Below are 12,210 nucleotides of genomic sequence, written 5' to 3' on the forward strand. Positions count from 1 at the left end.
TATAGACATCTATGTACACTTGTACAACATTGTGTCTGAACAGGGCTTATGTATGCTATCTCGATTCGAACATCTTGGAAGAAAAGGGGAGAGACCTGTAACAAATCATTGGAAAAAAAGTTAAATGGTGAGAGTTGGGGAAATTGCCCTTTGGCAACCTTCTCTGTGTTCCCTGGCTAAAGGTACCCAAATTCAATATTTTAAAGTCATCTCCAGATGCGATGGTGATGTGTCTGGAATCAAGATAAGGCAAACATTGTCTTTTGCTTTTTAAACTGCCTAGCAAGCCTACACCTCACCTTAAGTGCACAGCGGGGAAATGCTTGACTAACAAGCAGAAGGTTGCCAGTTCAAATCCCCACTGGTACCATATCAGGCAGCAGCAATATAGGAAGATGATGAAAGGCATCATCTCATGCTGCGCGGGAAGAGGCAATGGTAAACCCTTCCTGTATTCTACTAAAGAAAACCACAGAGTTCAGTGGGAGCCAGGTGTTGAAATCGACTTGATGACACACTTTACCTTTAGCAAGCCTCCACTACCATGGCCATAGACTTCCTTTGTAGAACCTACACCTCTGGAATTATTTCTGAGCACTAACCGAATTCTTCTCTAGCATTCTACAAGGCTAAGTTGATATGTCTGATTCAGTATTAGCTGATTCTTAATGCTACATACAAGCACAGATAAAAGTAGATTTTTAAATACATGGAGTAATTTGGTGGGAAGGGAATAAGATATTCTAGCGGAAATCTCACGGCATAGCTGAAGGACAGGAAAGAATGTGTCTGGCATACATTTCCAGTTTTGCAACTATGCAGTAATTAAATAGGTTAACAATTTGAGTGAAGATTAGCTGAATTATGAACATTTAAAAGGAAAGTTAATTACAGCAGCAGAATGTTCAAAGGAGTCTTTCAAATCAGCGTTCCCCTTCGGTTCATGAAGTTTCCCCTTCCACTTCAGCTCTTCCCAATCATTTTCCTGATGAGGTATATGCTGATGTGGAGGGGCTGTAGCTCAGTGGTAAAGCATTTGCCTTGCATGGAAGAAGTACTAGGTTCAACCTCTGGCATCTCCTGGAACTTTCCCAGACAGAAAGCTTTTACCGTGGGTTTTCTGTGAGGCTTTACTGAGAGTCTGAAGTTGCCCCCCAAAAAACAATGAAAAAAGTGGATTTTTAAACCCCGGATATAAATTGGGCTACACTCAATGAAAAACCCGAATTGTGTGTGAAGTGCTCTCCAATAGCTCGCAGGGCCGTTGTGGTAAATTTAGTAGATATATGAACGCACACCTCCATTCCAGAGGAGATGTGAACTAAAAGCTGGGTGTGAAAAACTTCCAGGTAGGGCTGAAAGAGCTCCCTGGTGACCAACCAACTTCCCTGGTGACAAACCACTGCAGACAATACTGAGCTAGATGGATCAATAGTTTGACTCATTATAAAGCAATATCTTATGTTAGAATAATTTTCCAGTCATAGCCACAGACCAAGAGTTGGATCTTCAGAACTATCCTAGATCCCATCTCTGAAAGTTCAGCTTTCATTTTTAACAACTTGTTTGAGTAAGAACTAATCTGTCTACTTTCCTTTCACTATCTCTACAGCTGATCTAAATTTGGTTCAGATTGAGGTCCACAGATCTCTTTCACCTTACTTTTTCACGTGTCCGCCATCTTGTATCGGGGTGGAGGACATCATTACAAACTACACCATTGAGGTATCCCTGTGTGTCCATACAGCTGTAGCAAATTCGGTTCAAATCAGTTAGGTGGTATACAAGTTAGCCCACTTGCGCCTCAAATGTTTACGCATCTGCCATTTTGAATTGGGGTGGATGACATCATCACATACTACACCATTGGGACCCTACAGCTGCACCTGATTTGGTTCCTTTTGGTCCAGGCATTGTGAAGTTGATGGGGGTATGAACACACACACACGGAACGTTGGGTGATCTCATAAGCCTATGGAAAGTAGGCTAAAAATAAGTGTCTCTGAGCTCCTTGTGGGGAAATGTCATCGTTCACATTGTATATTCCACACAACATTCTGTAAGACACATGAAGCTGTTTTGTACCAAGTCAGACCATCAGTCCTTCTGGCTCAGTATTGCTTACACTGAATGTCAACATCTCTCTGGAGTTTCAGACCATTGTTCCCTCTAAGGTGCGCACATGCACACCAACCCCCAGGCCCCCGTGCAGCAGTTTCTGGCAGGCACGCAGTTTCTGCTGCACCCACCATCCAACTGCCTGGCACCCTGTATCCCGCTCTCCCTGGCCAGAAAGCATTGCCTCATTCCCCCCTTTCCCCAGCCAGGCCGCCAAGGCCTCCTCCCTCCCCGGCCAGGGCTCCTCCGGCTGCAGATCTCTCAAGACGTCTGTCAAGATCTACAAATGAAACCACAGCAGGAGGATGCTCCCCGCAGCTGCTCCCAAGGGAAGATGGAGGGAGGAGGACGGGAGGTGTGCTGCTCCCGGCAACTCCCTCCCTGCAGCCCTTCAATATTTTTAACACTATTTTTAAATTGTTTCTATTTTTTTCTTGTAAGAGGACTTTTCTGTCTTTCAGTCCATAGTAATATAAACACACACACACACACACCATGAAAGACAGAATTGAAGGAGAAAGGCACAACTAGATATTAAGGGAGAGAGGCAATTGTGGCGGCGGGTGTCATTTGTAAGGTGGAACAATGAGTAAAGTGCACCCACCGTGGCTGAAGGAATTTATGGACAAGAAGTTGTCATTGAAATGATAAACGAAAAATGTTGTTTCCCCAGATAATTCATCATTTTTTACAATTTTTTTCAGTAGAACATTCATCTATTACAAGATTCATAAATGGAGCAAATCCTCTTAATATCCCCTGGACGTGCTGGCCGACATTTCATTTCAATGATAGCTTCTTGTCCATAAACTTCTTCAGCCACAGCGGGTGTGCTTTACTCACTGCTCCTCCTTACAAACCACAACCACTGCCACAAGCACCTCTCGCCCACAATACCTAGTTGTGCCTCCCTCCTTCAATACTCTCTTTCGGTTTTGGTCTTAGTCTTCTTTTTCATACTACCATGGACTGAAAGACAGAAGTCCTCCTACAAGGAAAAATAAAATAAAATAAAATAACAATTTTAAAATAGTAGTTAAAAATCTCGAAGGGTTGCCGGGGGCAGCTGCCGGGGGGTTGCTACCGCTAACTCCCATCTTCTTCTGGGAGCCGCTGGGGGGAGCCGCCTCCTCCTATCCTCCTCCCTCCATCTTCTTCTGGGAGGTGCGGGGGGGGGGGGAGACGCCGCCTCCTGTGGCTTCATTTTCAGATCTCGATGGAGGTCTCATGAGATCTGCAGCCAGAGGAGGCCCAGCCGGGGAGGGAGGAGGCGGCAGCGGCCCAGCCAGGGAGAGGGGGAAATGGGTTGCCGGGTAGTTGGCCAGAGCAGACACTGTGCATCCTCCAGAAACTGCTGCGCAGGGGCCTGGGGGTTGGTGCACATGCACATGCACACACACGTGCACCTTAGAGGGAACAGAGGGGACACCTCATCAAAGCGGCCCTATGCAAACGCCCTCAGAATTATTATTTCAGCTTCAGGCTGCAGCTCCTATGCGGCTAATGATTAGCCGCGTAATACCATGATTAAGCCTGCTATCTGGGTAAGCCCCAGGATTTCACAGAGGAGTCTTTCCCAGATCTACATGGAGATATCAGGGATTGAACTTGGGACTTTTGCACAAAGTATGTGCAACTTCACTGAGCTACAGCCTCTCTTTAAGAACTTTATAAATCCAAATAGATTATTTAAAAATACTTCTTTCATTAATGCAGCTACTTCAAAAATATAATATAATGTGCTCTAATGCATCTTTAGGTAATTTTATTATGCAAATATTTTGCAATAGTATAATAGATAACCAGAACCCTGAGAGCCTTTTTATGTTTTGCAAGATGGTGGGTTGTGTTTTAAGTGTATTTTTTAAAAACTAACTTAAATTTTATGTGACTATACTGTGTCATGTTAAAATGTTATAATGATTGCAAAATAACCTATAATGTTCTAAATCTATTACTATGATGGAGAGATTATTTCAGAAGACTGCATTAGTTTCAAAAAGTTGTGAAGATATTATCTAAACGAAGTGTGGGAAGTTAGAACTCAGTTAATTGGAGTGTAGTTGGAAGAAAGATTAGGGAGGGAAATTACATGATCTTACAAAATACATGGAATGTAGAACGTAGATAAACCTTTACCCTACCACAGGAAAGTATTTTTTAGAAGTAATTTTATTTAATGTTACATGATATGTAATGTTTTTGCACCAGTTTCTCTGAAATCTGGACAGCCTGTATACCTCAAAGAGATTCTCCATACCCAATTTAATATTCATAGGAAAAAATTGTATTATTTTATAAAGAACTAGCTGGCCCAGGTGCAGAGCACCCGTGCCTCTAGTTCTCCCTTGTTCTCGACCAATTTCTCTCCCCCTTTCCCCAGGCGCCACTTTCTCTCTGCCCCCCAGGCACTTTCTCTCCCTGTCCGCCCGTTGGCCTTATCTTCTCCCCCGCTTTCCTCTCTCCTTCCGGCAGTTCGCTCACAAACTCTCACGAGAGCTGCCACACATGAGATCAGCGACGAGTAAGTCTGAGAGAGAGAGAGACATCATGGTTTATAATATTAAAATGCTAAAAATACACTCTGCCTTAACTCTAGAGTAGCTCTCGCTGCTCTAAAATGTGTGTCTGTGTGTATACATGCATGAGCACACTCCAAAAAAAAACCCTATATATTTAAAATTGTATCTCTATAACAGATCAGGAAAATTCTGCAAAGATCCATTTTGAGCCATTCACAAACTGCAGTAAAACTGCATACACAACACATCAGTGTCATGGTAGAAACAGAGCACCACATAATTAATGAAATTCAATACAACAGGTTTGCACCCTTAAAAACAACAACACAACAACAACAAACCCACCAACCAATGATGGAAATGTCATCATTGCTGGTGTGTTACTAGATTGGCAATACATTCACAGTTTGCACAGTGTTGAAATAACTGATGGAGCAACAATTGCCTTTAGAATTAGGTTACCACAATGCCACAGTCACTGATAGAGCTGGCATTTCCATAGCTTTCTGAATTAATTTCCACAGTGCTGCAATTAGCATCAAAAGGAATTTCCTGAACCCGAGGTTGCACGGTGCCACTCATTTGGCCAGGATAGACATGTCCTTGAATAGACAGGTCAGAATAAGTGATGGCATTGCTAGTGTGCTGTTTCACCTGAGACTATGGAGGATTAGATGTAGCCATTACATTTCAGTCTGGAAAAGCATTTGTCATTGTCATATGGAAACAGCAAAAGCATCAGCATTTGCCTCCTCTATGGGAAAACCTTGATGGCAAATCATCCCAACCGCTGAATGGTATGGTTTGTCCAAGGCCTTTATAGTCTCCCTAGCCATTTTATAGGCAAATGACGCTGCTATATACTGAGTCAGATCATTGACCCATCTATCTCAGTGTTTATACTATCAGCAGCTGTCCAGGGTTTCAGGCTTGCTAGAGACTGAACCTGGAACCCTCTGCATGTAAAAGCATCTTCTCCGACACTGAACTATAGACTGGGCCCATCTTGTAGCATGAGATCATCTTATGTCATTCCCTTTCCTCCCTCCATATGCTTTCATCTGATATCCTCTTTCCTCACATTTTCAACCAAACAATGGCCAACATGCTACCAAAGAAATACTGATGATCTGTGAGATGCTCCAGTGCTGTGGATGGGGATTGACTAACTCAGCACCAGAACTTGGGGGTGGGGGCAAAATTCAGTGACCTCTCCTTCCCTCAGAAGGACTCTATATCACCCAAACAAATGTCCTTGGGGACTGCATAGCCTACAGGGATGCATTTTCAGGTGACACAGAGGTCATCAAAACTGCACCCCACCACCTCCACAAGCACCAGTGCTGCATTAGTTTGGAACTCTAATGTTCAACTCCAAAAAGAGGCACAAATAAGAGCAATAAAGCAAAGTAAATACAATGGCTTTGTTAAGCAAAATGACCTTGGAGGTCATTTCCAGCCACCTGGGAACTACAGATAGGCAAATTTTTAGTGTTTTTAGATCTGTAGATAACAAGGCCAGGTGAACAACCTGCCGATACACAAAACCATGGTTGCCGGGACTATGGATAACAATGGCCATATGTATTCCAAGTGAAAGTAACAGGCTACTCATTCTTCTGGGAGGTTTCAGCAACAGCAGGGATTGTTATTGAACTGCAGAAGTGGATGCTGCACCAGGCAGAAATCATGCAGTCTCACTCATCTCATCCATCTTTGTGGCAACACCAGAGCCACATGCTTTGTCACAGACTATTCTCCTATGTAAGAACAAGAACTAGAACTAGTTAACTACTGCAGGAGTGGGAGAGGTTTTTCTGGACCTTGTGTTTCCCAGCATCCTTTATACTGCTTTAAGTTCATTGAACATGGGCCATACTGCTCTGCATCCCAATGGGAGCCCTACATACCTGGTCTATCTACAATCCAGAACAGCGAATGCCTCTGTATTATTGCTCAAGGGCCTTTTGTTTTACAGCCAGATGTCGAAGAACATCATGTCTTGGCTCAGAACCACACTCCCCCCGCAATTTTCTAGAGAAGGGATTGGAAATCTCCTGTTCTTCAGGCTTCTTCCATCAGTAAGAATGGAGTCCTCCATTTTACAGCTGCCTGCTTCAGTGCCAGAACATAATGACCACAGCACCATGTGGCCTGATGCTGTGGATGTTGTGCATGAAGCAGCAGTGATTAGATTAGGACTCTCCAGGTAGCAGTCTGTATGGTATTTGGGAGGAGCACTTGTTTTATTTTAAAACATTTTATTTTAAAAGCCACCACTTTTCTATAAAAGTGCTCAAAATGGCATGCAAACCCCAGTAAGATCAAGAACTAGAGAAGCAGGAGAATAAGATAGTGAAAACTTGAAAGAACAGAGAATGAAATTATTAAAATAGAGAATACAGCAGCAGTTAAGATCATAACATTACAAAACATAAGGAGGTGCTTCAGACGATTGGTGTGAAGTGCCAGGAGGGTCAGTGTGGGCTCCCACACATGAGCAGTAACTCGTTGCTGGGCAGCCGGATCAGCCGCCCAGATGAGTGGCTGCTCTAGTGGGGCACTCCTGTGCCCGGCAGCAGCTCTGCTGGGCGCTCCAGGGATTGGGGGAAGGGGAGCACTGCCATGCGGTGCTGTGGCTCCCTGGATCCCAGGAAAGCACTGTGTAAGTGCTTTCCATTTTCTGGATAAGCTTGAAAACGTTAAGAAAGTTTCATTAATAAGGTAAATAAACTATCAACATTAATTACCTTACCTCTATAAGTATTTAATGTATAGCGAAATCCTCACTCCCCAAATCATGTTCTTTGCCACCCTGCTTTGTTCCCCAAAACAAGTTGTTCTGGAGTTGCCCGTGGCACTGGCAGCCGAAACAATGGCACCCTCCGTTTTTAGGGGAGGCAATACGGGCGTCTCTGGGTGCCTGTTGGCTTGAATGCGGCTGTTTCTTCTGCAGAGCTAGTGGCTCAGTGACAGAGACGGCAACATTCTAGCCAACAAGAACCAGTCAGTTAAAACAACTCGGAGCACTGTGTTTTCACAGGCAGACACCATGTTTGCTCCCCAGGGCAGGCATCAGCAATAGGCCTCTCTGTAGCCCTGGGCCCTCAGCGTGTATTCAGTGGTACTGGGTGCTGACACTAGGCCTGTTTCCCAGTGACAGACACAATCTGAATCTGACCCCATCTACCTTCAACCGACTCAAGAAGAATATGGTTCAGAAGAGACTGATCATTGTCAGAAATGGCAAAGGATTCCCTGCTTCCAGACTGACTTGATATCACCCTGGCGATCTTCTAATGCTATGCTTGCAGTTTGGCCGAGCTTGTCTTCACGGATTGCCCAGGCTTGGTAGAATGCTGTTTATGGCCTATTGATTCTATTAAAATTACACAGTGAAAGAAAACCCCACACCAATATACAGTCAAATTATCTCTCCCAGAGGAAACGTTAAATTGCGTCTTTAAAAAGCCTAGTATTAAATGGATTCTTAAGCAAAAGCCTTTTCGATACTAGAGCTATTTCTGTAACTGGCTGCTTAAATCAACTGAATAGATCAATATCCAAACCTTTATGTTTCTGGATCCAGATTTTCCCCTAGCTTCTAATTGCGGGGGCTTCACTTACATAAAGCAGCAGCAGGTTTAATGGGCTGTGTAGCCAGAGTTTCCAAATAAAGACAAGAGGGGAGGGAGACAGGAGGCTGCGAAGCCTCCTGCAGTCTTTAACAATCTAATATGAGCAGTTGCTGTGGGAGTTCAGGTTGGCCTGCTAATTGCTCAGAGCCACTTACACGACACACATGCTGTTATACACGCCCACCCCTTGTTCCAGACAGAAAACGTTCCACTCTCCCTATCTCTCTTGGTCACTTCATGACTGCATTGCCAGTGGGGGAAGGGGAATCCTACTGTGACCGGCCATGGCTCCAATCTGGCATGTTGAGCAAAATGCGTGTGCGTGCGTGTCTTTCTGTTCTAAACCAAACCAGAAAGAAGAAAAGGGCCTTGCATCGTGGTACTGCTCTTCAATTAAGCTGAACAGTACAGCATTTAAAAAGTGACGTTTTGATGACAATTTCCCCTTCAACATAAAACCATGTAGTGGACTGGCAGTATTAGGAGAGTATTTATTTATTTATTTTTATTTATTTATTTTATTATTTACATTTATATCCCACTCTTCCTCCAAGGAGCCCAGAGCGGTGTACTACATACTTGAGTGTCTCCTCACAACAACCCTGTGAAGTAGGTTAGGCTGAGAGAGAAGTGACTGGCCCAGAGTCACCCAGCTAGTATCATGGCTGAATGGGGATTTGAACTCAGGTCTCCCCAGTCCTACTACAGCACTCTAACCACTACACATCACTAATCTTCTGTGCAACAGTCTGCTGGTGCAGCAAGGGGGTTCTGAACTGCAGTCTTCTCCCCAACATACATACACACACAGCCTTCACCATCAGGTTCAGTGTATGTTATGAGTCTGCTGCTGATTAGCTTATATCAATCATGTTCTGGGCTGAAAGCAACACCTAATCATAGTCTTGGAGTTGATAAAATGTTAATCTTTCTTAATGGCCCAGGATGGCCACTCCCCCACCCACCTACCCCGAACTAAATGGCTGATTTAAAGAGAATGTGAAGAAACCATAGCTTGCAGCTTTGAGACAGAGGCCCAGTTCAGATGATCCAATAATAAACTATGAGTGAGGAAGGACCAATGAGCCTCTGCATGCCTTGCTGAACAGAAAGCTTCCTGGTTTGTTAAGCCACTTTCTGAAACTGTGGTTTAAGCAATTAGGCAAACTGAAGGGTAGCAAGCAAACGTTTTTTCTTAGAAACAGCCAATACCCAAGATCCTAAACCATAGACAGACACTCCTGTACCCTGTGCAAAGACAACATGTACCTTTCAGTTTTTATCTATGAAGAAAAGCACTAAGGGATGACCCAACGCACCAGAAAAGATCCATTTTCATATGGGGCATGTCCCTGCGGTATGATATTATTGATCTATCTATCATATTTATATAGCACCTGATATACCTTTCACTGGGCATGTATACATCCAAAAAAACAATAAATATTAAATGGGGGGAGGGAAGGGGTTAAAACAATTTCCCAGGCAAAAAAACCTAAACACTTTAAAATAAATTTTAATTAAAAGCCTGAGAAAATAGGCTTGTCTCGATGGTCTTTTAAAAATAAATCAGAGATGGAGAAGCTCTTATATTGACAGGGAGTGTCAAAATAATTTATTTTTAAAGTAATATTTCTTTTGTGTTATGTGTTGATGCTGAAACTTTGTTATCAGATCTCAGCCCTCATTGGTTTAACTACTTCTTTACAAGATTTATAAGCTACCCTTCAGGAAAATATTTGTTTGTTTGTTTGTTTGTTTATTCCCCCTTTTATTATTTTTTAAAACTAAAATATCGATACCTTGCTCCTCCAGCACACTAGTGCTCACAAAATTAATAAAACAAATATAAAATTTAAAGACCTGGTTAAAACTTCATTTAAAAGTTACAAATTTCAAAAAATTAAAATGTAAAAACCTACTAGGTATGAGCAGTGGTAAAAACATTAAAAAGCCTCTCTTAGAAGATGTGTCTTTAGTTGTTGTTTTTAAAAACCCTGAGGAATGGAACATGATGAAGCTCTTTCAAGCGGGCATTCCAAAGCTGAGAGGCCACAACTGAGAAGACCCTATCTTTAGTCCCTGCCAACCGGATCCCTGTAGCGGAAGCAGGGTCATAAGCAAGGACTAAGATGCCAAATGGAGGGCCCCGGCAGGTTCATTTGGGTGAATGCAGTTCAACAGGTGTTTTTTATGGGGTGGGGGACAGTAGGAAGGATCCCAAGGTCCTAACCTACTGTTTACTAGGAACACTACTTGCAACTGCCCTTGCCCTGCAGCTTTGCTCAGGGCATAAGCACTACTTGCACTGCTCCAGTTTGGACTACCTTAAGACCAACCCTTTATTTTATTTTATCGGCGGCAGGTCCATATTCAAAAGCATGAATGTGTGAGAACCCCCACTTCACCCATAAGTAGTTAGAGGATTGCTGAAAGTTTTGCAAAGCCTAACCATTTTCTATTCCATGATTATGAGACGGTGGCTAAAGACAGTTAAGGAACAGCTAATCTGCACTGAGCAATTTTGACTCTGAGCCCTGTGTTACATTTTTTGACCCCATGATGTCATGTGTTTGGTTTTCTAAGAACACCAAGGAGGTTATAAGCCAGCAGCTCTAGCTATTAGTGCACTGCTAGGAAAGAAGCGATGTCTGATTTGGTGGCCGGGGCGGGGGGGGGCAGTGTCATGACATCAGACAGTTGGACAGGACTTGCCACTAGATGGGGATCACAAAAAGAGGCTGAGCAAAACTCCCAGGTCATACTCTAGAGCAGGCATCCCCAAACTGTGGCCCTCCAGATGTTGCTGAACTACAACTTCCAGCATACCCAGCCACAAAAATTGTGTCTAGGGATGCTGGGAGTTGTAGTTCAGCAACATCTGGAGGGCCGCAGTTTGGGGATGCCTGCTCTAGAGACTCCTGAAGCAGCAATTATGCTGAAGCTAAACCGACTGAGATCTGATCAGGGTCTGGCTGGGGGAGACACACCCTGGCAATCAGACATGCTGTATATGCTGCAGTGGTGGTGCTCTGACTTTGGAACACTCTCACCCCCAAAGAAGGACCTTGGTTTACCTGGCGCCAAGTCGGACATCTTTTCAGCACCAGATGATATAACCTTTTTATTGGTCCAAGCTTTATAGATGTCGACATTAAATGATACTTTAATCTAGCTTTTCATTCCTCTACTTCTCCTGTGTCATGGATTGGCATTCTATTTCTTAAGGGTCTTTTGGTTTTAAGATTGTTAGCTGCTGTGAGAAGTTACCACCCAAAGAGCAGCATTAAACCATCCTAAACAAAATTCTACTTTGAGTCTCTCTGAAGAAAGGCAAAATAGAAATGTAACAAACAAAAAACATGGAGGAGGAAAGGAAGTGTTTGGTCCTTACAGGCAGCAAAGCATCTTCATCTTCAACCCCAGACTGCTATAAGCGGAGATTGTTAACATGGAGGGTAACCCACTGAATGAACCCAAAGGAGGCAAACCTGGGCATTCAGCCCCCCACTCCCATTTGCCGATTTCTGTTTCAGAAATTTAGCATGCAAAAACTTGCCCACCCACCTACACACTTTACCCCTTCTGTGCCCCCTCAGTGTGTTTTTCTGGCGCTGCCACTGTATTAAAGTCTAAACCCCTGCTAACTTGGCAAAGAGGCACCTTTTAACGTGGTGATTCTCTTGATTTAGCAGGGGGAGAGTAACTGGCCCTCTCAAGTGACTATTGCTGGTGTCTATCTTATGTTTCTTTTTGGATCGTGAGCCCTTTGGGGACAGGGAGCCATCTGATTTATTTATTATTTCTCTGTGTAAACCACCCTGAGCCATTTTTGGAAGAGTGATGTAGAAATCGAATAAATAAAAATAAATAGAGCATCACTGCTGCCCCTTGTGGGCAGTGTTTCTTTCCTGTTTTTCAGTTAAGTAATG

This window comes from Hemicordylus capensis, chromosome 2 (assembly GCF_027244095.1).
Source record: "Hemicordylus capensis ecotype Gifberg chromosome 2, rHemCap1.1.pri, whole genome shotgun sequence".
NCBI lineage: Eukaryota > Metazoa > Chordata > Lepidosauria > Squamata > Cordylidae > Hemicordylus > Hemicordylus capensis.